Raw genomic sequence first — 25,622 nt, 5'->3', positions numbered from 1 at the left:
CTTTCATTGTGTTTGCCATGAAGACTAACTTCACTTCATTTTAAAAATGAACTTGATCTTTCAATTAATTAATTCAAGTATTTTACTCATCGACCCACTCCATAGATAGCTGCACAATGACATTTAGCCAAAAGATTCTGTTAATTAGAACTGCTGCCTCTCCAACTTGTGATACTCCTAATAACTTCAATGAATTTTTTTTCTGTTCAAAACCTTGTCTTCTGTGCTGTCTCGTGAATTATTGATGAATTCTTGCATGCCTTTCCCCAGGGCCCCCTCAGTGTCTGCCACTTTAGAACCCCATGGCAGAACTGGGAGGCTGATGCTGTGGTCTCACACAGTTGTCTGTCATAGCCCTTCTTCCCCTTAGGAGGTTGTCACAGTCACTTCTCTATTCTATAAGACACCTTGACCAAGGCAACTTAGAAAACGTTCACTGGGGCTCACAGCTGCAAGGGTTCACAGTTCATGATCACCATGGAGGGGAGCATGGCAGTAGGTAGGTAGGCATGGCACTTGAGCAGTTGCCCTAGTTGAGAGCTTTACATTTGAGTCCACAGGCAGGAGGAAAGGAGGGATGGAGGAAGGAGGAAAGGGCAAAGAGAGAGAGGAGAGGGCGGGAAGGAAAGGGAGACAGAGAGAAAAACATAGGCTTTGGAAGCCTTAAAGCCCATTTCTAGTAACATTCCTCCTCCAACAAAGCTTCCTAATCCCGTGATTCTAAACCTGTGTGTCATGACCCCTTTGGGTCGAACGACCCATTCACAGGAGTAGCTTAAGACCATCAGAAAACACAGATATTTACATGACAAGTCATAGCAGCAGCAAAATGGCAGTTATGAAGTAGCAATGAAAATAATTTTATAATTGGAGAGTCACCACAACATGAACAACTGTATTAAAGGGTCGCAGCATTAAGAAAGTTGAGAACCACCATCAAGGACCTGATCCTTCCCAAACAGTTCCACAAACTTGGAGCCAGACATTCTAACACATGAGCCCCTGGGAGCCATTCTTATTTAAACTATTCACAGGAAGAGAAGGGAAAATGTAAGCTTTCGCCGTCTGGAAAATTTTAGCACATTATTTTTGGGTGTTGTAATCATGAAGCACTTATGTGTTGTCTATTAGGTCTAGGAAAGACATTTAGTATAACGTAAATACGTCCATATTTAAATTTCCCTCTTCCAACACCTGCCCAGTGGTTTTTTTTTTTTTTTTTTTTTTTTTTTTTTGTCCTACACCAGGGACCCCATAGATGAGTTAAATCTAAGTTACCACAGCCACCATTAGATTGCACTAGCAGAAAATATCAGTTCCGTGCTCATCTCAGAAGACACGGCTAATGTCTCCTCTTCCTTGGAGTCCTGAGGAATAGATCATAGAAATAGTCTATCAGAGAACCTTGTAGACATTCTCTTACAGGACATTTCATACACATGCTCATTTCACTTCTTCCGACGCAGCTCTTCAACTATCTTAAGACAGCCCAGTAGTGGGCCTTCTAGTCTCCAGGTTGAGTGTTACTAACCCTTGAAGTTCTTCCTTAGCTGAAGTGGCTGTGAGCTCTCTGACATTTATGTTGTTGTTCTTCTAAGCACATTCCAATTCATCTGTATCTTTTTGCAAACTGTAAGATCCAGGGTTCCAACAGCACATAGTCCTTCCTTGCTCACACTCATCTTCTGGTCTGTTTCCTCTGAATATGCACATTTGACCAGCTATGAATTTGCTGAATATAATTTCAGAGACCAAACTTTGCAGTAAAACCATCTGAGCTTGATACACAGTTCTTTATTTCACTGATATGACTCAGGAAATACAAGCGATGCCATTTGGCCACTGTTTCCTTATCTGTTTAACAGACATTAAACAACACCAGCTTGTACGTCGGGTAGAAAACCCAGCAGAACGCCTGGCACAAGCACATACACCGTGAAGGAAAGAGCCTTCGGCCCCATATCTTCCCTTGCCTTTTAAAAACTGACTTTGTGAGGACAGCTAAATCTAAAGAGTTGAAGAGGAAACTAAGGTTTGGATTTTTTTTTTTAATCTCTGTTTTATGGAGGCAGTTTCAACAAAGGAAAAAAAAACAGCCATCATTAATTGCTTCTGGAAAAAGAATTTATTACAATGAGTTCGCTGGATGAATTCTGTGGATTTCTAACATCTGGACTTTATTCTAGCTGAGTTCCTACAATCTTTTGAATTTATGAATCCATCTCAACAGCAGTCTAATTCTGCCTGAGTGATGGAGCTTATTACATCGCTGGCCTTGCACTTTTCAGGCCACACGTGTCTGCTCCAACCCACTCTGATTTTGTGCCCCAAATGCATTTGAAGGAGTCAGATGTGTACTGTGATGCTGACAAGATGTTGAGGGTTATCTTAGGCTGCTGTGTCACACAGCCACATGCCTTAGATCCTATTGGCATGTTGTTCATGTCTTGAATGACCTGGAAGCTTTGTTACACATGAAAACACACATCAGTTTCTTAAATTAAGTGCTAACAACTGTGTGTGAGTGTGTGTGTGCACGTGTGTGTGTGTTGAGTTTCCTTTTTGAATACTTCAGGAGATTTATTTACATAGACAAATGTGAGTTTAGGGTTAGTGCTTTAGTATATGAAGCCAGTTGGCTTTAGCCCAAATTCATGAGTGTTTATACAGTAGTTTTTTTTTTTTTTTTTTTTTTTGGCTGAGACACATTTTCACCTTTTCCATCCTTTGGTCTCTAAGTCAAGGAAATAATATGTGTGCAAATGTGAAAACATCAATGCAATGTTGAGTATGGGCTTTGAATTAACACCTGTTAGTTCTCTATCTTCTTCTCTCCTATTCTTCTTCATCTTTGTATGTACTAGGGGACCATTGGCAAGTCATTTAATCACCCTGTCTCTCATTTTTCTCTTGGTGTGCATGTGTGTGTGTGCACTTGTATGCATGTGTGTGCATGTGTGTGCATGTGTGTGCATGCGCCTGTCTTTGTGCATGCATACACATAGAGGCTAGAAGAAGACATGGAGTATCCTGCTCTACCATGCTCCCCCTTATTCCCTTGAGACAGGGTCTCACCATTAGACTGGAGCTAGGATGGCAGCCAACAAACATCAGTACTCTTTTGTGTAGCCAGAGTGGAGGCTACAAGCACATTCAGCCACACGCCCACTTGTGCATGATTGCTGTGTTCTGAACTCAGGTTCTAACAGGTGTTCAGCAAGTGTCCTTACCCACTTACCCACTGAATTATCATTCTGCTAACTCTTTTTCCATACCTTTCCAAATGGATAGTTAAAGACTAAATATGACAATATGTCTAAGACACTTTGGACACACTTTGGATTTAATGTAATATCATATCTTATTTATTTTTATATTTTTAACCTCTTTTCCATTCCTAACTGATATATATATATATATATATATATATATATATATATATATATATATACAGCTCTCTGTATATATATATACACCAATACCTTTTCCTAAATGTATGTAAAAAAATGTATATGAAAGATGTGTTTGCTTATTTTTGCACAATGTGCTTTGAGCCTTTTGGAAATGTTTCTCAAATATATGTTGTGCACCAAACATCAGCAGTCCCTGCCATGGCGACTAGGATAAAGGAAAGGAACAGATTGGAGTTTGCTGCTCTCATTGCTCTTGCTCCTTGGCCGGCCTATTGAGATGTTCAGCTGCTGTAGGAGCAGGAGGACTCTAAAGAGTCTACTGGAATTTCATCTTGCCAAATACTGGAGTTAGCAGAGACCCAGGAAACATATTAAAAAGGCATGACTCTCAGATTTATTGGCAAGTCCAAAGTAATAAAAAAGCAAAATTTGATATAACCAGGGGCTTTCACACTGTCATTTTTCACCTTTGCCATATTCTCTGTAGCTGGTCTCAGCTATTTCTCAGCATGTTTTTGGAAATTGGAAGAGGGATTGAATGCCTTACTCGAGCATGATTTCACTTGGCTCAGCCTGATTTATATTTAAGATTGTATTCCTTCCTCCAGAGACAGTTGGGATATTGTTGGAGTGATTGTTTAAAAATATAAAACCATGCACAAATCCAGTTACTTGAATGGAGTGAGACGCTGGCAGCCTGAGCAAAGTGGAAAGGGAAATAAAATACTAAACGTGTTAAAAATGAGAGAGAGGCAGAAAAATGACAATCATGGATGGAGTATTTGAAGAAAACTAGAAATCAAACAAAGATGGATAGCATATATATATATATATATATATATATATATATATATATGAAAGATCCAGAAAAGATGTGATTAAAAAAAGCCAGCTGACTTTGAGCATGTCTTTTCTCCTCCATTTTACATCATCTATTTGATTTAACAGACAAGCAATCCAGGAATGATCTTGGAGAAATAGATGGCTGGAATGTTACAAAGTTATTTTAAAAGAGAACTGCTCATAATTTATTCTGTTCTTTATCATCCCTATCTGAGAGATTTGAAAACATGACCACATAGCTCCCGAAGTGTTATTTACATCTTTGTGTGCCTCAGGTAAAATGGGTTATGCTCCCGATTTCTTGGCCAAAGAATCACATGATGTTTGGAACTCTTCCTCCCTTCATATTTTGCTGTCTGAGGAAATGTTCCCAGGCATTCAAGCCATGTTCAGAGCAACTGAAAATCTGATCTGGCCTTAGAGCAAAATGGGCTAGAACTGGAAAGAAGTTACTTTAACCTCAGTAATTTTTGAAGTTACAGTAGCGGCCACAAGGAACAAACTTATAAACTGAAAGGAAATGGGATCAAAGACCACCACTGTTTTGTTTTGTTTGTGTTTTGTTTTTAAGGAACTTTACATCATGGTTAAGATGAAGACTCACTGGACCAGCATATGTTTACTTTCTTATTAATTTGCTCCAAAATTTTGACTAGGAAGCATCCTCTAGAACAATGCCTGGTCTGGATTTTCTGAATCTTTATAGCAACTGACATTTCATGAACTATAAACATGACTCCTAGATGTCAGGAAACTCTTTAGTTCAGTTGTCTGCCTTTGTAGACGTGCTGCTTGGAGACTGAACAGCCTTGGATCCTCTCTGTGATTCATTCTGTGTCCTTCAGTTTATGCTGCTCAACTCTTACTCTCCTGAACTTAGAAACTAAGTAATGTTAGTCAAAGTCAAAGCATGGCCAAATGCCTGCTACACTCAACTGAATTTAGTTCAATAACACCAGCATGTCCAGGGCTATCATCTATTACCCAGATAATTTATATCATATCTTCATCCAGAGGAGATTTTTCGACCACCAGAGACATGATGAAGCATCTCCAGCAACTCATTTGTGGAAACCCGAGCCAAATATTGATGTCCTTGAGGAATGAGTCTCATGGCAAGTAAATTCAAAGGTAAAACGAGGGACTGAGTTCTCCGAGGAGTGGTACCAGCACCTCTGTACATTTGATAACGCATCTGAGCCCTGTCTGTGCCTCCCCAGCTGCCATGTGAGGCGAAGATGATGTATCCAAAATATTTGTTAAGCAATCAAACTAAAGAGTCATAGACCACTTGAATAAGGAATGCAGAAGAGGCGACTTTAAGGGACCAGGCAGCCTGCAAGAGGATCATCTCAGTTCTATCTACATGAGTGAATATGAAGATACCATAAGATCCCCTCCTGTTGCTGCTTCTTGATTTCCCTCATTTTAACAAAAATTGAGGACCCAGCACACCCTGGGGACTGCACATGCCCAGAGAGAGGTAATCTAAGAGTCAGCCACTGAGTTCTTTCCAGAGACAACCCCTAATCCCCTTACTAGGAAGATGATGCAGCCAGCGCTGATGAGACCTCATAGGTTAGGTTCAGATAGAAGGGGAGGAGGTCCTCCACTACAGTGATATAGGGGAAGGGCACAGAGGCAGAAGAGAAAGGGAGGGTGAGACTGGGAGGAGATGAGGGAGGGCTACAGCCAGGATACAAATGGAATAAATTTAAATAAATAAGGAAGGAAGGAAGGAAGGAAGGAAGGAAGGAAGGAAAAGAAAAAAAAGAACAAAATCGAGGACCGTACTCACGCTCTGTCAGCTCTCCTCAACTTTTCGGGTCACAGGTAAATCCCTAAGATAGATGCTGAATATTCTTTTCTGACTAGCTGTGAAAAAAATTTCTTTACCTCACTTTCCTCAAGTGTGAAAATCAAACACAAACAGTGTCTATCACACAAAATGTGAAGATTAAAACAGTCACAACTAAAGAGCTTTGCACCAGCCTGAGAGATACACAGCGGAAAGGTGTTCACTGTTGCAGTATAACTGCATAAGCCTCAAAAAGAATGTCCCCTGTTCTTTTCCCTTCCATTTCATTATTTTGATAGTTAATCTTGATGATAAATAGGACTGGAGAGAGGAATGCCTTGGAGATTAATGGAGCACACTTCTGAGTGTGTCCATGAGCCTGTTTTAGAGATTATCAGATCAGGAGAGCCTTACTTAATCAATGTTGTAATCCATGGATAGAGTCAGACTTCGGGTAGAGTATTGGGAAGAGAAGAAACTGTAGAAGGTTGGTAGCAGAAGTGACTGTGTGTGTGTGTGTGTGTGTGTCTGTTTGTATCATTTTGAAGGGTGTATCTTTCTTGGCCCCTTCCTATCACCCCTGCTCCGCCTACTGTCTACCCACGAGATAAACATACTTGCTCTGACATGTGCTGCATTCTGTGTGATGTTCTGCATCACCATGACCCGAAACAGCAGAGTCAGGTGACCCTGAACTGAAATTTCTAAAACCACAACTTTTCCCTCTGACGTATTTTTTCCATTATTTCATGACAGCAATGGCCACTATAACACAATTACCATCGATATAGGCATATGATAGGTTATCCATACATGCCAGCAAAGTACCATCACCACACATATCAGTCAGTACTCCTATGAAGATGTTTCTCCTACACAGAGTTATTCCACTCAGCAGTTTTTCACACCTGCATCACTGCATCCCTCCCTTATTTGGTAATGTGTTTACCACCACATTAACCAAGGCTTTACTTCTATGCAGACACTGTTAGGATTCAGCTATGAAAGCAGTTTTCATCCACTAGCTTATTTCCAGGTGAAGTTAGGTATCTGCCAATGGTCTGTCATACAGTATGTTGGTTCCATCACTATGGTAGAAGCTCACCAGGACCTAATTCTGGCCATCTGCTAACATTTTAAAGATGTGATTGTCTGAAGCGAGCACCATGAATCTAAATAGGTTCAACTCCTAATCTGTCAGTGCCGTTCACAGCTCTTATTGTATTTTTAATGTAGTGCCTCAAAATGAGAAAAATTTGATGGAAAGACTTACTGTAATATTTTACAATACCAATAAAGCTCATCCACATGTCCAATTTATAATTTTATGCCAGTTAATGCATTCTAATTTTGGCTGCATTGGTTGTATGGACTGAGTTTACAGAAATATTCAGATCATAAAACATCTGCTCCAATTAAAGGAATTTCAAATTTGTTTTATCACAAACGGTGTCAGTCTTGACAGGGAGCTCAGAGTTTTGGTTCTTGGCCGTATTCACAGAGAAATGCAATTGAAGGGCAACATTGTACACAAAATGTTGCCTTTTCTAAGGGAGGGCTCACAGAAGTGTTTTACCAAATCACTATAGATCAAAAGCAAAGTGAAAGTTTGTCTGATTAAACTGAAGGGCTGAGGAAAAGACAGAGTTAAAATCCTGGAGAAAGACAATGGAGCCTTGGGACAAATCCCACTACACATAGAGAACCATCAAGTACCCACTGCCCTGAGCTGGGGAGATTTGTCCACAATCCAGTCTATCAGCAGGAAACAAGATGGGCAGTGAAAAAGAGTCGTCCTTTGTGGAAAGCCTCTGATTTAAAGATAATGTAGTGTAGGTGGGAGGCGAGTGAAGTGAAAACTGATTTTCTTTTAATGCATGTATTAATAGCATGCTGAAAGAATGCTAGATGGTAATCACACAACCTCAGCCATTCTGAGTGAAAAGATACCTGGACAAGATAGAGTGGTTATGCTCCAAAACAAATGACGCTGAAAGCACAACTTCACCTGAAACAGCAGCAACAAGGCCGACATAAAAAGAACAGTTCTAACTCCATACGTGGCTAGAGTTGTTTAAGCACAGGGAAGATGGAAGTTCAGCTGAATCGCCTTGGATGTTAGGGAGAGCTTCTGTAATCCAGGTGAGCAGAGACACAGAGTATGGCGCATGTAACACGTGTTCAATACCTATCCCAGAAATAAAGAAACAAAGTGGAAATCTATTAACTACTGACTATGCATTGGTTTTTGGAACGTGTCTTATCATTTTACAAGAAAGAAAGAAAGAAAAAGAAAGAGAGAGAGAGAGAGAAAACTAAATTCAGAGAGTGAAACTATTTCTCAGTAACGCCATCAGTAAGTGGACAGCTGAAGTTATAATCGAAAGTTGATTAGAAGGCCAGTCTTCTTATCTCAACCACTAAAGTGTTAAGGGCAGGTTTACTGGATTCATGTGTACCGGGTTCAAGTCCCCATCATACAGCTTTCTAGATCAAGTGAGCTTCATGGCCTCTTACAACTAAGTTTCTCACTTGGAGAAAGAGGATAATGTTGACACTACTTTCGTAGACTCATCATTACACTAACTGTAGTGGGAAGATTGGAAAGCACTTTGCACAGACTGTGTGGTACGCTAAGTAATAATCATTAGTTATTAGTACCTGTAAAAGTTCATGGACTATGTGGTATGCTAAATAATAAACATTAGATATTAGTATCCTTAACAGTTCATGGCTCTGACTGTGTATTCTGATTTCATGCTGACAAAAACATGCATTTTTCCTTCCAAAATCCTTTTAATATACTAAGCTTTGTTTTTATGCCTTGTTAAACAATAACCATTATGCTTACCATCAGTGGCTGGAGAGACAGGAAAGGAGGTGCTACTGTATGATGAACTTTGAGGTGTCTGGAGACAGGTGACCAGCTTTAATCTAAATTTAATTAGATATAGCCTTTATATAGCCTTTAATCAGTATAGCCTTTGACAAACACAAACTACATAGCATTTTTATGGAAGAATGTGATACTAAGAATTAAACCCAGAGCCTTAGTAGGTGCGAGGCAGGGGCTTGACCATAGACTACCTTCCCATCTTAAGCCAGTTAGTGTCCTCAGGGCTATACCTGCATTGCAGGAGAGTTTCTAATAATAGCTCCTTTTCAGAGAGGATAAGGCTTGAAAATATTTTTTAAACTGTAAGGCACTGTACAAATATTAGTTATTATGTTAACACCGCAAGATGATTTGAGAAAGGCAAAGGAGCAACACATTGCTGGCGAAGTTTGAAGAGCTTTCTAATTTGGGAGTTGTTGCAGACACCATTAAGAATTGAGACACACAGTACTAAATTTAGTTTAAAACAAACAGAACCATAGCCGGCTCTATGTTAGCAAAGGACTCTGAGAACCTGGAGAGTCATAGTGTGGATGAGTGACCCAGCGGTTACAGTCAGTCAGAAAACAGGTAGGAGCTTCACAGTGTCAGGCAGTGTTGAAAAGGGAGCTTCTATTTTTGAGCTTGGATAAAGAGACAATGGCTGCTTTGTTTCTTTTGAGACAATGCCTGTGGAGCACCCTTCTGGGCATTGCAGGTCAGCAAAGGGGGGGACACAGTATGCTATCTGACACACACACACACACACACTGCAGGTTCCATCTCTGAAGCAGGAATGAGTGTAATTGGAGGAGGAATGTCTGCAGAGCACCACATTTGCAGCTTTGTGGGCCAACAAAATGTCCCTCAGCTATTTTTGTCCTTGTGTCTTGGGGTTTGGGACACACCACCTCTGCACATTATTTACCTTAGTATCCACACGCATGGAAAGGAACCAGACATCTTAACAGCAAATAGAGAAGAAAGGCTGGAAGAATGCAGTGATGAAGAAAAGTCACTTTAAAAATACTTGCTTTTACTTTTTTATTGTTTTGAGGTAGAATTTCTGTATGTGGTCTAGGCTGGCCTCAGATTTGCCTCAGTTTCCTATTTGCCTCAGCCTCGCCAGTACTGAGTTTATAGCTAGGCACCACCACATGTGGCTGATGATAAAACCTGACAGGGCAATCTGTTAAAGAATAAAACAAGATTTCATCCATTAAAGATTTAGATAGGAGCCTTAAATAGCAGCAGTAGGAAGACATGGATAGAGCAGACAATCTTTCTCAGCAGGAGGTCCTACCATAGATTTTGCTGAGGTGTAACCCTAGATACAGTTCTAGACTGTGACCTTCCTCCATGGCGAGGAACACTTAGTCTAGAGGCTGACATAACTGGCTCCATTTCCTGCTTCCTTCTCCCAATTCTGGATATCTCCTTGTGCAGCTGCACCTGCTTTTGCACAGCAGAGGAAGGGTAGTGGGAAAGGCACCAGATTCTGTATGGTGATTTGTTGTATCAGAGAGTGAATTAAGAAATCAGATATTGCCTGTCTACCATCAGGCCCCATTAGCCTTGCTAGAACCTGGCCCAACTTCCCGTTCAACAGTCTGGTCTCCTATTGATGTTCAGATACCCCTTGGAGTAGGCAGGTTTTAATTGATCCTCTTTTGTCGCCCGGGCTTTCTTCCTAATTTCTCTTTCCCCAAAAGTAATGTGGGCGGAATATTCTTCTTTGGGTCATTCTGGTACATTGAAATGCATCCCACAATCAGCTGTGTGAACAGGACATTTATGATTGATTATGAATTGATGAAATGCCAGGTCAGCACGTTTAAATGTAAGTGTTCTTAAAGGGTTAAGATGAAAGCAAATCAGAAACGAGGGTTTTAAAAACGGCATTGGATGCTTATATATTAATCTGAAATAAGGTTTACATATATTTTATTTTGAAGTTGTAATTACATAAATTTCTCCTTCCCTTCCCCTTCTCCCTCTCACATAGCCTTCTCGATCTTTATCAACTTCATGGCCTCTTTTTCTTTAATTTTTTATATCATATATTACTATATATATATATTATATAATAAATATGTACCTTGCTTTGTATGTATACAATTTCAAAGCTGAACACTTGGTATTGGGTTGAGAGGCTACACCCATGATACTGTTTTAAGTCCCATTAAGTCCCATCAACTTAGAACAAAAATGTTAAAATGTCTGAACTCTATTTAATTATAGGGGTCTATGTTGCAAACACCAATGAGACAAATACTGGAAATGGTGTGAATGAGAATCTTCCCATAGGCTCTGCATTTGAATACTTGGTCCCCAGTTGGTAGCCGTTTGGGGAGACAAACTGTGCTGGTCTAACTGTATGTCTATATGTATAAAATGCAAATAAACCCATATTTATCACCCTGCACAAACTAAAGTCCAAGTGGATCAAAGACCTCAACATAAAACCAGACACACGAAATCTCTTAGAAGAAAAAATGGGGAAGAACCTTGATCTCGTTGGCACAGGAAACAACTTACTGAAAAGAACACCAACAGCACAGGCTCTAAGATCAACAATCAATAGATGGGACCTCATGAAACTGAAAAGCTTCTGCAAAGCAAAGAAGCTAAGCAAGAAGGAAGATCCTGGGTAAGATGATCAATCCTCACTTAGAAATACAAACAGGATGGACATTGGAAGAAGGCAAAGACAAGAAACAGGACAAAAGCCTACCATAGAGGGACTCTGAAAGACTCTTCCCAGCAGTGTATCAAACAGATGCTGAGACTCATAACTAAACTTTGGACCGCATGCAGGAAATCATATGAAAGAAGGGGAGTTAGTAAACCGGAGAGGACAGAAGCTCCACAAGGAGAGCAACAGAACCAATATATTTGGGCACAGGAGTCTTTTCTGAGACTGGTACTCCAACCAAGGACCAAGGTCCATTCATGGATATAACCCAGAACCCCTGCTCAAATGTAGCCCATGGCAGCTCAGTGTCCAAGTGTGTTTCCCTGGTAAGGGGAACAGGGACTGTCTTTGACATGTACTCAGTGGCTGACTCTTTGACCACCATCCCCTGAAGGAGGAGTAACCTTGCCAGGTCACAGAGGAGAGCATTGCAGCCAGTCCTGGTGAGACATGATAAGCTAGGGTCAGATGGAAGGGGAGGAGGACTTCCCCTATCCATGGACTTGGAGAGGGGTATGGGAGGGAATGAGGGAGGGAGTTATAGCTGGGATAGAAAGCGAATAAAATGTAATTAAAGTTAAAAAAAGAAAAAGAAAAAGAAATGCTCAACATCCTTAGTCATCAGGGAAATGAAAACCAAAATGTCCCTGAGATTTCACTTCACACCCATCAGAATAGTTAAGATAAAAAAACTCAAAGGATGATGCATGCTGGAGAGGATGTGGTGAAAGGATCTCCCTCCTCCATTGCTGGTGGGATTTCACTTTTTTTCAGTTAAATAAAATAAAATTTGCGTGTGTGTGTGCTCACGCACATGCTATTGTACATGTTGGCAGCTCAGAGGACAACGACCTGGGGAAGCCAATTGTCTTCTCTACCATATGCATTTCAGGAACTGCTTCAGGTTCTTGGACTTGGCAGCAAGCAGGGTACTTCCTGAGTCACTTGCCAGCTCTAATTTTATTTATTTATTTATTTTAAAGATTTTATTTATTTATTTATTTATTTATTACATATATAGTGTTCTGCCTGCACTAGATCTTATCTTCATAGATGGTTGTGAGCCACCATGTGGTTGCTGGGAATTGAACTCAGGACCTTTGGAAGAACAGCCAGTGCTCTTAACCTCTGAGCCATCTCTCCAGCCCTCTCTAATTTTAAGGACTCCAAAAATTAGGAAATATCTCCCAACCAGTCTCTAAAAAATTTTGTCAGTGACAAAGCAGAAGAATTAGTTGTGGCATAAGATTTTTGTCGTGGTGAGCAAATGCAGTTGTGTACAGGGAGAAAGGCTTATGTTTACCTCTTTACCCCTATCTGTCTGAAACCCACAACCATATATTGAATGTTCATGTAAGTTTTGTGCATTCCACTGTTATTTTATTGCTCAATATACTTGTCTTCAGATATACTTTGAGCCAACTTTCAAACCAAAAAACAAATTGATTATCAACAATATTTTATCTCTCACTATGATGACAATGCAATCAAAAGCACGAGGACTTGTCAACTCTTCAAGATTGATGTATACAATTGTCAAATCCAGAAGCTAGTGTGAATGACTTTCAACTACCAGTAAGTGAACCTTTCAGGCTGACCTTCTAGAGGATGTGCTTAACTTTCATCAGTTCCTAGTAAAATTGATTAAGAAACAAACCTGAACCTAGGTATTTTTATTTAAAGAAAAGCCACATATTTTTTTTTGGCGGGGGGCTCTCAGAACTCCCTGAAGGTACAGAGTGGCTTAGAGATACCTGGATAAAGTCTCTATGTCATGAAAAGTGACAAGAGAAAACTGTTGCCCCTGCTGGATCCTACTCAGCATCTGAACATCTGGATTGAGCAGTTGAGATGATGAATCACAATCACCTTAGGCTGTGGAGACAGTGGCGGACGGGACTTTAGGGGAGGCTAGATGGACATCGATTGACGTCGAGGTAGGTTAAGAGTTGGGAGATTCCAGGCTGCAGTGAATGCCTTCTGCATAGTTCAGCATACTTCTGTGGAGTGCGGAGGGTAGACTCTGACAGGTTAGAAATACATTCCTCTCCGAGATCTATTTTCTTTCTAATTCTTGTAACTATTCCCTATTGCCCAATATGACAAACAGTATTGTTTAACGGAGAGGAAGTGGTTATCTCATGTTATTAACCAGCTAACTAACTGGCCAAGAAAGTATTTAGTCCAGAACTGGTTCTCTAAGCCATAGAAATTTGAAGTTAGAAAATATTTCAGATTAAGTAAAACTAGAAAATGAGTTTCTAAATGTGTGAAGAGAAGCTGATGGATATACCAAGTTTCTCACTTGCTAAGGACAAAACTTATATCCATCATTTGAAAACATTCCTTTGTTCTGTAGGGCATTGTGGTGTTAATGGCATCTTTAAGCTAAAAAAAAAATAAGTAAAGGTGCCTCGTCCGGGTCGATGAAGTTCGGGCCTGGAGTAAATCACAGTGATTTAATTTCCTGTTACTTGGCAGGGACAAAAAGGGTTAGAGGCTGCTTGGGACACAGCTTTACCCCTGCACTCAATCAAGCAGATCATGTATCTGCCCTACCCTTGGCCAAGCATGAATGAGCACACAGCCTAGAAGTGAAAAGTGCTTATATAAAAGGCATTAAGAGGACACGCCAAACATTGCTTACATGTAAACTACACAGTGAACTTAAAGACCTCGAGGTTCTTTTAGACAGTATTCTGCCAGGGAGAGTGTCCTGGGTATAGCAGATTCAGACAGACTGAACCACCAGACTGCTTGGACTGTATCTTATTTATGTTATGTCTTTGAACTTTTGTTCCATCAACTACTAATTAGGGATAATGAAATATATCTTTTGAAGATGCTGTAACTGTGAATTAGATAACATACATATATCCAGTGTCTTTATCAGTGGCATATATAAATTTGGTCATAGTTGTTTTTTGACGATACATTTCCAAATAGGAGTTTTGTCACACTGTGCATCTAAAAAAATACCTTGGGGCAGGGTATATTTTTCCAGTTATCTTTAAATCATGCTTACTGTTATCGCTTAAGATCAGTCATGGCTATTGTTGTCTTGAGCTGGGATCAGTGGAAGCCACTCCAGAAACTGAAGCAGATGAGTAGATTCTTAGCAAAGACAAAGCTACTTCAAAGAGGAAGAGGTTCAGGTAAGGAGGGTGATGTTAACCTACCATGTAGCATATTTGGGCACAAAGGGTAGGCAAAGGTTCGAGATATAATCATGCAGGACCCACAAAGATGCTTGGCATTGTCTCCAAACTTGGAAGCAGGACAGGCTAAGATCTCCCGGAAGGCTGAAATTTATTACCTGAGATGAGCACCATTGATAGCTCCATGGAAACCCATATCTTCCTTCCTGAAAAGAAGGCGATGGAAGATTATTCAACTGATTTTTATGGTGCCCTACAGAACTAACATCTACTAATACATATTTGACCTTCAATGTCAGGGTAAGGTTTTTATCCACTTAATAGTTCCAGTTAAGAGATCAGGGATGACACATTTGGAATGATATATCTGAATTGGTTCTCCTTTACACAAAACAGCACCTACTGACATCTTTGCTGGTTTGACTTAGGTGTGGGATCCAGGACTTATTTATGGTTTTCTCAGCAAGGTCTCCATCTCTCTCAATACTACTGTGTTGTTGGAATTTAAGATTGCCGGAGTCAAGTGTGACACTTAGTAGATAAATTTATGACTGTGGATGAATGCCCTAGCTACATTTTCTAAATCTCCATTGATCTTTATTACACTGTCTAACCACAGTGGTGTAAAGTGTCCATAAATATATGGCGATAAATTTTTCCATACGTTTGCATAGTGTTGAGGTAGTCATTCCTTCTCTCTTAGTTTCTATTTATCTGAAAAATAAAGGAATTGAGCTAAAAATCTGAGGAGAATTTTCAGCATAAGAAAGTAAATACTATGGAGTATATTTGGGATAAAACTAATTCATAGACTATAAGAAGAAAAACTTCATCCTTGAAGAAAAAGATATCGCAGAAGTATATAATGAGAAATCATCTCAATACCCCAGGACCACACACACACACACACACACACACACACACACAAACACACACCACTGTGCCACTGGTAAGGAGAAAGAACCACCAAAATGGGGCTGATGACACTGTGCTATGTTAACTATGAACAAAAACAGCAATGAAAAACCCGCTTGGTTATCAAGTTTAGGAACTGATAGATGCATAAGCTCCCACAGGGCTATGACTGGTGGCTGCTTTCCATGACTTCAGACTTCTAGAGGACAGAATGCAGTGTTTTATGAAAGCCAGAATGTCTAAGAGGCAGTACATCTTAATAAAGGTGAGCATTACGGCCTATCACACCTTACCTTAGACAGACAGGCATTGAACTGGAGAAATCATTCTGAAAAAGTTAGTGATTTCTCTAGTAGCTTTTAGCCTCTTTGAACCAAGAGACTCTCTCTCATTGTTACTTCTGAATAATGAAATCAGGACTCTACAGCAGTCATGTTCTTCAGCAAGTGGGTGGACTAAAGCTTTGTGTTTGAAGAAACATTGATATCCAAAGCGAGACTGTTGGATCCCCTGTGGGTCTCTGATACCACTTAAGAATCTGTAATGTTTTAACTTATCAAGCTACATAGCCTACCTGAGATTTCTATTTCTTCTTGTACCTCAACCAAAATAACAGATCTCAACAGACATCAAAAGTATGTATAAGAGTCCAGTTGTTTTCTGTAAAGATACTTGCAAAAATATAAGAAAGTCGTTTTCTCTCTAATTTGTATTGGACGAAGTAGTTATTTTTCCTTTAAAATATGCTATATATTTGAAAATAAATCAATTTATTGACTCTTAAAATTATTTAAAACTAATGATATTAACTTTCTCAGATTTATTTTCTAAGTATAAATAAAAACACAGCTTCCACACTAAAATTGGTCCCTAAGGTTTTCAAATTGAGTGTAAAGGGTTCAGACTAAAAATAATGTACTATTACTGAAGACTATGACCTCACATCTCTCTGAATAAGTCATGAGACATTTAATAACATAGTGAAATCTAACAAAAATTTGGGTTTTTGATTTCACAGATGTTATATTTCAGGAGCAATAATGGTAATACTCCCTAGGTCTTTAGATTATTTATTTGGTGTGGCTTTGGCTGACACAAATAGGATAATGTCTGAATTCCTCCACCTTACAGTGGATGTGAGCTTTGAGTAAAACTTGACAGGCAATCAAAACCAACGGGTGCCACATATTCGCCTTCAGCTAAGCCTCCACAATAACCCACGAATCACAGAAAGTGTAACACACACATTCACATTATTGGATCAAGTGAACAGAAATTGAGACAAATTCAGAGAAGATCCTCTGTTGATACCGGTGTGAAATATTATGTTTTGAAATATTATCTTTAGGGTGCTGATTGAAATTTCATCAGTTAGCTGTATAAAGTGTGAAAATACCTCTTGGTATTTCATTGGTGTGTGATTTACTGGAAACGGTAAACAGCACAGCTAAGCTTCATGTTCAGAGCAAGCATATTTATGGGTGCAGGCCAATCTCAGCACACGAGGCTAATTGAGACAAAAACTCCCAGATAAACCTGTAAAACTCAACCTAGACTGGTAATTCTCTCAATTGAAATATTGAAATACATAAATATGGATGATTTGTACTTAATGACTTATTTACAGTTTTAAATAGCAGAATTTTCAGAAGCACATGTATTATTGGTTTTGCCTAACGGGAAAAAAGAACACATTGTTTGAAAACTGAACAACTGATACAGTTTCAGTTTAGTTTTCACATGCTATTTGGGTGGATGACACCTAAATGAACATCTGTACAAAGTCCCAATTTATTTCTAATATCAGAGATCAGACCTCTACTCTTGCCTGATGCGTCTAAAACAAAAAGGGGGAACTGTAGAGAGCTGCGGAATGCTATGCCTTAAAGATGGAGCTGGTTTCCGCCTTCCACTTTCCTGATGGTGAGTGCTCTCTGTCATGAACAATTCCACATTTGGCTAAGGCTGAGGATCTGGCTTGCTTCCATGTATGTGGACCTATCTGCATTGCCCCCGTGGCACGCCTGGGTTGGCTACCCAGAGGCTATTTAAGCTGTGGGCTGGCTTTCCCCAGGGTCCGAGGATTGTTCAATGTTCCTGAATAAACTGCATTGAAAAAAAAATAACAATGTCGGTGTTACCATACCCTTTAGCTCCGACCTTCTGTGCTCAGTAAGACCTAGAAAGAGCAGGGTTTTCCATACGAAGACCAGAAATGTCTTTTTTTTTTTAGTCTAATATGTCTCTCTCTGTGCTACAGTGAATTGGGGGTAATTATAAACTATATTTGCTATGAAATTTGAAAGTAATTCGCTACTGTATAGCAGCTCATCACAGAACAATGGAAGGTGACATCCAGTAAGTGACATTCTGCCAAGGACTTAAAAGAGAATTCCTATATTTCAAGCAAGTGTAGAATTTTTGTCATCAAAGAATTCAGATTTCTGAATAAAATAATTTTTACTCATTTATCACTGTGTTGCTTTCCTTTAATCTTAAAGACTAATTACTATTTTAATCATACGTAGTTGTGGTACGTATGGTGATTTGATCCATGTACTTATTGAGTGCTTATTAAGTTAAAATATTTAACATGTTCACCTCCTTAAATTAAAAAAAAAAGAAAAAGATAAAAGAATTCATCACACTTTGTCAGACTATCTTGGAAAGAGTTGATGTAGAGTGGAAACTTCTGACATAAAATCAACTTTACACTTTCTCTGTTTCAATAAAACCCATACCACTTGATTAGGGAATTTCAGCATTTACTACTTGGTTTTGTGAAACTCTAAACGACTGTGCCCTTAAGGATCTTAGTCCAGGGCAGTGGAACAAAGACCTGTCAAAGACTATGCTAAATCAGACCCATCAGCTTATAACTTGTCTACCGTACCACTGCATTTTAACTAACCAATTATTATGTAAAATTCTAGCTCCATGACACCAAGGACCTGCAGGAGTCATGAACTCTTTGTGATTATAAAACCCTGGGATCTTCATTAAGGGACACAGAAAGCTAATTAAAAGATAATTAAAAGGAATGTGGATTTTTGAATATTTGATATTCTGTACTTACCAAGTACATCTGGAATGCTAAAAACTGTGGTCTATTCCAGGTCAAAGATATTAAGAATTTCTCCTAGGACAGTTTTAGCCTTTTGGCTTTGTTTGAGAAGAGGAGTCAGTTATTTATGTAACTCACAGTCTTCTGACATGGAATCGAGGGAAGGAAAAAAACCACTCAGTCTATAATATATGCGTAGATACATTAAGTCTACAGGAACTGAGCAGGAAGCAAATGGGATTTATATTTACACTGCAATGCACTGAGACAGCTCGGATGGAAGGCTCTGGTCGTTGTACACAGATTCTAAGTAAAGAAGAACCGGTCCTACAATTATCACTTTAGAAAACTAATTAGTTGACTCCTTTATCTTCTTTACACAAAACAGATTTCTCTCAGAACAAAAGCAACAAAGATAGCACTGCAGCCGAGAGGATGACTTTTGGAAAAGAAACAATAGAAATGAATACATACAGAAGGCTGATCGTTAGGACGAGGTTGCTGGCAAATGAGCCTTGCTTCAAGATGATTTCCCCAACTGGGAGATGCCTGTCCCTGTCTCTTCCGACCGTTACTTTCCTATTGGACTCAGTTTTATGGACAGCAGGACAGGCGCTGCTCAGGTGGACAGCCTCTGCTGCTTCAGGGCCAGTGTGTGCCTGGAGACTTAGAGTCCCTCAGATATGTCAGCCACAGTGAGACTGCTGAGGTCCGCCTGGCTTTCTTCTCTCCTGTCTTTCTTCTCTCTTTCTTTCTTGTGTCAGACACTTCCTTTCTTCACTTTGGGATTGAGTTCTTGTTCCCACAGGCTGAGTGTCCAGAAACCATGGCACTGCTAAGTCTCTCTCTCTTAAAGCATTCCTGATTTTCTCTGGCAGGGAAAGAAACACTGAGTGAAACTACTGTTGTCTGCCCCTGCCCTTGGTTATGTATGAAGAGAGCTTTCTATAACAGGCCATGATCAAAAGCAAAGGAACCAGAAGTACAAAGTCTCACACCTCTGGATGAAGCCTGGTTAGTTCTCCGCCACTGTCCTCAGCTCCTCATGCTAAAAGTATGAACTGCAGTTATATACCAAAACTTCCTGGACACATTAAATAAATTGTCTGTAACTGTGTATTTGCTGTGGCCCATAAACTAAATTGTCTGTAACAGAGCATACTTTCCATGATGAATGCCACCCCTTGTGGCATTTTGTGCCAGAGACAGAGAGAGAAAAGATAAAGAGAGGCACAGAGACAGAGAGAGACAGAGGGAGGATATATGAATATATCATGAATCATTTATTCCTATAAGACGGCTCATGTTGAGGACTTCAGTACATCTTTCAAGTAGGTGATGCTTTCTTACTTAGGGCAACTTCCTGGGTAGTGTGTCCTAGAGTTGGGAGTGCGGCTCAGAGGTACAGCACCTGCCCAGCATGCTGGAGCTCTGGGTTTGTTCTTCTACAGTACAAAACAAATAAACAGCATGGTATAGAATAATGCAGTGCATTTGCGTGCGTAAAGGAAAGGGATGTGTTTCTCAGAAAACCCTGTATATTATTTTCACTCCAAACTGTAAGGCAAATATTCAATAATGTTTACAAGGAAGGTAAATTTCTCTTTGAAGGAATTTGAATAGCGCCACAGTCCAATGCACTGTTTCAAAAACTAAATTCCTGCTTCGGCAGCATTGCCTTTGTAACTGGATGACTCACTGGAGGACTGAAGCAGTGAATTAACAGGTCTGTCATGTTCTTCCCTAGAATCTGTCCTTGGTATCTTTACAGGTACTTAGCCACCTTCCTTCTGGTGAACGCCGAACTGAAATCCACTTCATGGGTGTCTTGCAAACTCTATGTCTCTGCTATGCTTTTGTTATTGTTGTTGTTTGTTTTTCCTTTTATTTAAAAATTAATTAATTAACTAATTAATTACAGTTTATTCACTCCCTTGTCTCCTCCTAGTCCCACCCACTCTCCCTCTTCTCTCCCTATGCCCTTTCCCTAGTCTCTTGACAGGGGAGGACCTCCTCCCCTCCTATCTGAAGCTAACTTATCAGGTCTAATCAAGGCTGGCTGCATCAACTTCCTCTGTGGCCTGGCAAGACTGCACTCCCCAGGGGGAGGTGACCAAAGAGCCAGCCACTGGGTTCATGTCAGAGACAGCTCCTGCTCCCCTTACTAGGGAACCCACTTAGAAACTGAGCAGCCAGTGGGCTTCCTTTGAAAAAGGGGATAGATACAGAAAGTGTGGTATACTTACACAATGGAATACTACTCAGCAATTAAAAACAAGAAGATCATGAATTTTCCAGGCAAATGGTGGGAACTAGAAAAGATCATCTTCAGTGAGGTAACCCAGAAGCAGAAATACACATATGGTATATACTCACTTATGTTGTTATTTTGAGAAAGGATAGCTCTCTATAGTCTTGCCTGCCCTGGAACTTGCTATGTAGACCAGGCTGGCTTTGAACTCACAGAGCTCTATCTGTCTTTTCCTCCAGAGTGCTGGCATGATGACATGCCCACCATACCTGGCCTTCTTTTATTCTAAACTATTGTTCATTGGCAGTTACTGAATTGGTACCATGTCCAATCATCCAATTACAAGTAGAGGACAATCCCCTCTCTCCAGACTTTTGCCATGACATAGGTGAGGCATCCAGTTGAGTCATGTGTCACCTGGTGTCTCTACAACATGCCCTTTGCGGGAAAATGTTAAGCAGATAACAATAACATCAAACCTTAAAACCAAGAAAAGAAATAAAAACCAATTTTTTCCATTTAGCTACTCCTGAAGAGATAATGTTAATTAAATATGTACCTGCTAGTGTAGCATTCTCAATAAGTGTGCTATTGGTGGGATTTGGAGCCTCCTACTCTGAAATGACACATTGGCCATGAGCGGGATTCTTTGTTTCTCCACGGTTGCTCTCTCTTGAAACTAGCCGCAGAATCTTGGAAGGGCTCCATTACTGTCCTTCTCTTCTTTGCTAAGAATCCTTAAAAGATGGTGCCTGATCCTGTATCTAGAAGGGAAGTGAAGAAGCATCTGAACAAATAGGTTTCTGAGCTATCCCCCGTCTGTTATGGACAGAATGTATCCTTTGTTCTCTAACCATACGCTGGTCACAAAACACCACCATGGTGCCATTTCTCCCTTCTGAAGGCTCCCATGTCACCTGAAACTTACACTGAGAGAATGTTCCTGCCAGTCTTTGGTTTATCTCTCTAGGTATAATGATCTCTGCCATGATCTTAATAACGGGCCATGGAAGGTATTGCTTTTCTCTCTTACACCAAAATTCAATCGACTGCAAATACCAGCACTGATGTCATAAAGGCAGTGTAGGTTAAGAACAGATTCAGCATATGGAGGAAGGCTGACATATCTTTATGTCAGCTCTATCCTGGAAAGTAAGGACAGATTTAATTGTTGCATGAGACATGAGGAAGAGAAGAAATTGAATTTACTGATGCTTGCTTATCAATCAACCTGGATACATCTTATCTAGGAAATTACATCTGATACAGTGCTCACAAGAAGAGATCTTTATGTCTGGTTGAAGAAGCTCCTGCACTTAGGTGATTTGTTGTATATGCTTTGTGTTTTTATATTTTGCTTTGCACATGATGCAAACAAATAGGTATCCTCTGTATTTCCACACATGTACCTGCACCTGATTTTATATCGAAGAGGCCTCCATAAGACAGGGAAACTTATTGGAAAGACTGTATCATACAATAAAAAAGGAGACTATGACCATTTCTTCACATGTTAGGATGACCTCACCAATAATCCCAGAAATAGAAATCAACACAAAAGGAAAAAGCATTTTTTGAACTTCATGTTGTAGAAAAGATAGATACACTTTGATGGTGAAACTGATGTTAATCTAATATCCTTATGTGTGACAGGCAAAGAAATAATTATGGCCTTTGAATAATAAGTTGGCCAAAGAATACCAAGAACCAGACATAAATTTAAGAACTCTATTTTTGTATAGGTTACTTTAAATACAGAAACCAAGAGAAGAGCAGAAAACCTAGGAAAACAAAGAAAAGAAAATGACCAGAGCCCAAAAGTTTTGCACTAGCCTGGACAATAGATCAAGATTTCCCTCTCAAAATTTATTATATGGGAACCTGACAGAATATTTTGTTGCAATGAAAAACGGCTAATAGTGAGGATGAGTGTGGCGCCAAAGGAGAATGCTTTCAATAATTTAACTAGAAAGGTTAGTAAAGAAATTCTACATATCAATATAAGCCCAACTACATAAAGTATACACACATGAAAACACATTTAAAATATAAAACAAGTAGTTGGCCTGGTAGAATGGTAGAGTTATGTGTCTCTGTACATATTTCCATACATATGTAATATTTTTTGTGCATTTTATAAAATAATTAGCATTTAATGCATTTTTATATTTCATTTCAAATAAGTTTTCCTCTTGTAAGAAATTTTAACAAGGTCCTTATTCACATATCCAATCTGGGGTTTGTATGTGTTCCTGTATCGTAGTAATTATTTAACTTGTGGTAAGTTTGTGCACTGAGAAATGACTTGATCTTAGACTTTAGAAATTAGCACTACACAGCATAATGGATCATGGGCTTTGACTAATATTTTGAGAATATATACTCACTTTTATCTTTTGCTAACAAGCTAACACCCAACGTTCATATGAACCCCTCCAATGACCGATTATTTATCAGACATTTTCATATGGACATTTCTACTCAAAAGCGTCACTGACTTTACTCTTGAAGCCTCCTGTCTGACAGCAGAGAAACTGAACACACCCATTAAAGCAAAGTTAACTTAAAACACACCGATTCCCAACCTCTGCTCTCATAGAGGAGATGGCACTTTTTCCTGAGTCGGATGGAGATAACCCCTTCCGTTGCTCCAGGAAGTCTTCTTCATGGCTCAGTGAAGTTCACAGCAATAGAACTCATGTTGTTATTTAGAAGAAGACGAGAAAATAAGGCTTGTCCCATGTCCACGCCCTCCCAAGGAAGCACACAGCAATCCAATTTGCTTGAGATGTAGTTCAGCACAGTGAGCTAATAAAGGGAGGCGCAGGGGAGGGAGAGGATGTAAGACTGAACAAGCAGTGTGGACTTCAGGCTTAGGACCCTTTTAAGGCGTTCGGATTGAGATTCGGAAATAAATCCACTTTGAATTCAGGAAACCTCAGCCACTCAGAAAAGAAATTCATCTGGAAGGCTAAAAGAGTGAGGGATGAAAATTCTATTAAGATTAGCACCTTTGTGTTACACACCCAACAACATAGTGAAAGTTATTCTTTCTGTCCACACTCACGAGACTTAGGAATATTCTGCCATTTGCAATTTATAAGAGTAATTTCTGCTTTAGGAAAAATCCTGAGTGCCATCATTTTAGCCCTTAAATGAGAATCATATTTGGTGTAGCAGGCAGCTTTCTCACATACGTTTGTCAGTTTCAGTGTCTTTGCAGCAACTCAGAGGACCTTTATGTACTGGTTTCTCACCTATTTTACCACTGACTCTCTTATTCCTTATCCACATATTTATTCAATGCCTGCTAGTATCATGCATTGATAATGGGTGTGGAATTTCTATGATAAGTTAAAGGAAGTAAGACTTAGAGGCATTAGAGCCTACAATGAAAATAAGACAGCGATTTAATAACATTTGACTGGGGGCCATGTAAAGACTGTGTGGCTTGAAAAAGTATCTTTGAGGAGGTAACATGTAAGCTGAGTGAGGACTGACAAGACAGAATTTGATTTCAGAGGCATCAGTACAATAACATTCCAAGCAGAATTACCACTGAAGGCTCTAGGATGGGAATGAATTGGAAGAATTCAAGGAACAGAATAAAGGTGAGTATGATGGAGAACAAGGTAAGTAAAAGGTAAAAATAAAGGAGGGACACAGAGACCACATCACATAGGGCACGATACTCAGGCAAGGGACATAGATATTATTCAAAACACAGTAGGAAACTTTGGGATCCCCCCTTAAAACACACACCCAGATTCATTAAAAGAAATCATTGCCCTTAGAGACAAGATGGAAGTGAGGAGACCAGATGTTAGGATATTGAATTAATCTGAGTCAAAAGATGCTGGCATCTTGGACCAGAGTGGCAGGTTCAAAAGGCACACCCATCAGATGCTAGCTGGGTGATTTGATAGGGTGTAGAATACAGAAGAAAGAGAAGAGGCTAAAATGGTCAGGTTAAACACATTTAAAATCTAAAAAAAAATACTCATCAAGTTTCTAAAACAAATGGAAACCAGACATGCACTTTGAAACACCAGCACAGCGATCGCTATATTGTTTTCAACATATGTTATTTCATCTCTAGACTTGTCTATGAGGAGGAGCCTCAGATAAGACTCTGAGAAGCACAGCCTGGCCCCACAGGCAGGGAGAGCAACATCTTCACAGAAGCATCCTCAGCCCCGTTACTAGCAACTCTAGAGCACAGGCAAGACTTCCCTCCAAAATGCCTTACTTTCTTCATCTTTAAAGCAGAAAGACACACACAGTATATACTCACTTACAAGTGGATATTAAACATATAATGTAGGATAAAGATATAAAAATCTATAGTCCTAAAGAAGCTAAGCAAGAAGGAGGACCTAAGGGAAGATGCTCAATGCTCAGTCAGAAGGGTAAAAGATAGTGGGAAAAGATAGGGAAGAGGACAGAAGCCTTCCACAGAGGGTCTCTGAAAGACTCTACCCAGAAGGGTATCAAAGCAGATGCTGAGACACTTAGCCAAACTTTGGGCAGAGTGCAGAGAATCTTATGGAAGAAGGGGGAGATAGAAAGGCCTGGAGGGGACAGGAGCTCCACAAGGAGACCAACAGAGC

At 39.7% G+C, this 25,622-nt stretch overlaps 1 protein-coding gene across 7 annotated transcripts in view; it reads right to left on the bottom strand.

Moving 5' to 3' along the window:
* Positions 1–25,622, bottom strand: part of B3galt1 (beta-1,3-galactosyltransferase 1) — a 547,096-nt gene that overhangs the window by 116,546 nt on the left and 404,928 nt on the right. For 5 of the 7 annotated variants that reach the window (XM_060390325.1, XM_060390329.1, XM_060390324.1 and 2 more), the window contains one exon: positions 14,941–14,988. The exons of the other annotated variants lie outside the window; for them this stretch is intronic. The gene's annotated coding sequence lies outside the window, so the exon portion shown is untranslated. The remainder of the gene's footprint in view (positions 1–14,940; positions 14,989–25,622) is intronic. 7 annotated transcript variants of the gene reach the window in all.

The sequence above is a fragment of the Meriones unguiculatus genome, chromosome 8 (assembly GCF_030254825.1).
Source record: "Meriones unguiculatus strain TT.TT164.6M chromosome 8, Bangor_MerUng_6.1, whole genome shotgun sequence".
Classification (NCBI taxonomy): Eukaryota; Metazoa; Chordata; class Mammalia; order Rodentia; family Muridae; genus Meriones; species Meriones unguiculatus.
The sequence above is the reverse complement of the archived record's forward strand: the minus strand, read 5'-3'. Positions and strand labels throughout refer to the sequence as shown.